This window comes from Cebus imitator, unplaced genomic scaffold (assembly GCF_001604975.1).
Source record: "Cebus imitator isolate Cc_AM_T3 unplaced genomic scaffold, Cebus_imitator-1.0 Scaffold117, whole genome shotgun sequence".
NCBI classification, from domain to species: Eukaryota; Metazoa; Chordata; class Mammalia; order Primates; family Cebidae; genus Cebus; species Cebus imitator.
The window spans coordinates 7,065,297-7,066,281 of record NW_016107432.1 but is presented as its reverse complement, the minus strand read 5'-3'; positions in this window follow the sequence as shown (position 1 = coordinate 7,066,281).

Here is a 985-nt window from a genome sequence, read left to right as displayed (position 1 = left end):
CCATTCTCAAGAGATTCTCCTGCCTCTCAGCCTCCTGAGTAGCTGGTATTATAGGTGTGTGCCACCATACCTAATTTTTGTGTTTTTAGCAGGGACAGGATTTCGCTATGTTGGCCAGGCTGGTCTCGAACTCCTGACTTCAAGTAATCCACCCACCTTGGTCTCCCAAAGTGCTGGGATTACAGGCATGAGCCCCTGTGCCTGGCTGATGGAGCCGTATCTTGAGGGACCTCCATGTGTCAGAATCTAGGTCTTTTCTCTCCAGCTGGTCAGTTTCCCAGTGAGGGGCCTTTAACCTTCCCTGGGTGTGGGCAGGGTGGGTATGACCTGTCCTCATTTGGCTGCCTGCCACTGGGTCTTCCTGGGGTCCTGGTCCCCGCAGCCTCTGGCACAATCCCTGGGAAGTAAACCTCCCACCTTCTGCAGGGGTGGGAGACAGGCGCTTGCTGAGGAAGACGTTCAGAAAACCTTACTTCACTTCCCACCCTCAGAGGTGCCTGTTGCCTCCAGGCCCAGAGCGTTTCTGGGGTTCTGTAGTGCAAATCCGTTGCCCTGTGGACACCCTCACCGTGGGCTTGGTCTCTGCTCTCTCAGTCTCTAAGCCATTCCCATTCCCCAGCATGCCTTCTTGTCTCCCAGGCTTCAGGGCCACAGTCTGGCTCCTATTTGGTTTGATCTCTTCCTTATCCCTAGAGCCTGTGGAACGAGGGTGTTCAATGCACAGCACTTAGCAGGGTTTTCTGGGCTCCTGCACAGGACCCAGTGTCGAGTCCATATACACCTCGCTCAGCAAGTAGTTCCTGAGGGCAGGCGGTGCCAGGCCTGTGCTGGGCACTGGGGACATGGTGGTGAGTGATTAATGGTCCCTGACCTCACATCTGTGTCTATGCCAGTGCCAGGGGCCCCAGGCTGTGAGGGAGTGAGGGCTGTGGAATGAGGGCTGTGGGGGAGCGAGGGCTGTGGGGGAGCGAGGGCTGTGGGGGAG